We start from the raw sequence: 1,325 nt of genomic DNA on the forward strand, positions 1-1,325 counted from the left end.
TCAGAAATGCATTGTCTCTGAAATCCCGAAAGTAAAAAGATGTGCATTAATGCTTCTTTGTGATCACTTTAATGGCGGGTTTTGTGCGACATCATGTGAAATCGTTACGCATAATTATGTGATTTTTCCGGGATATTCACAGGCTAAACTCCCAATCTCCTTTGTGCGATAAACTCCTACGACTCTGGAGACCAGGGTTCAAATCCTGGCTCAGCCATGGAAACCCACTGGGTGACTGTGGGCAAGTCACACCTTCTCAGCCTCAGAGGATGGCAATGGCAAACCCCTTTTTGAAGAAACTTGTCAAGAAAACCCCAGGATAGGGTCACCATAAGTCGGAAACAACTTGAAGGCACATAACAAAAACAAAGATTGTATGAAGAGGGTCTGCAACTGGAACTATACTAATATAAAGTTTAGGGAGAGGAATTGTGTGGTATAGGAATGTGAATGTTTGGACTAGGAGACCCAGGTTTCAAGTCTCTGCTCAGCCATGGAAACCCACTGGGGTGACCTTGGGCAAGTCGCACTCTCTTAGCTTTGGAGGAAGGCAAAGGTAAAGCTCCTTTTGCCAAAGAAACCCTAGGATAGGGTTGCTATTAAGCTGGAGTCGATTTGAAGGCACTTAACAACAACAGAAGTCCAGAGGTTCAGACACTGCTTGGAAATGTGCCTTTTGACCTCATCATTCTGCCCCAGCATCCTGGATAGATGAACATGGGCTGTAGGTGCACAGATGTCAGGAAAAGGATGCTCTTTACCACCTAGTTTGTGGTCTGGGGAAGAGAATGGCACAGCTGTTGCACAATAGATATGAGATGTCTGGGTGCAGGAAGGAATGTGGAGTGTTAGCCCAAAAAGTGTTAGGAAGATTGAGTGTAACGGTGTGTAATGGTATGGGTTGAGTCTCCAGAATCTGGGAAGGTGGCTCTTAGGGAACACAGGTCCCAGAATCCCCAAGCATAGAATCATAGAATTGGAAGAGACCACAAGGGCCATCCAGTCCAACGCCCTGCCATGCAGGAACTCACACTCAAAGCATCCCCGAGAGATGGCCATCAAGCCTCTGTTTAAATACCTCCACCACACTCTGTGGGAGTGTGTTCCACTGTCAAACAGCTATCACTGTCAGGAGGTGCCTCCTAATGTTGAGCTGGAATCTCTTTCCCTGTTGAACATTGTTCCATGTTCTAGTCTCTGGAGCAGCAGAAAACAAGCTTGTTCCCTCCTCAATATGACATCCCTTTAGATAGTTAAATGGGGCTATCATATCACCTCCTAACCTTCTCAGCTAAACATCCCCAGGTCCCTAAGACGTTCCTAAT

Source organism: Sceloporus undulatus, chromosome 9, assembly GCF_019175285.1.
Source record: "Sceloporus undulatus isolate JIND9_A2432 ecotype Alabama chromosome 9, SceUnd_v1.1, whole genome shotgun sequence".
Taxonomy (NCBI): Eukaryota; Metazoa; Chordata; class Lepidosauria; order Squamata; family Phrynosomatidae; genus Sceloporus; species Sceloporus undulatus.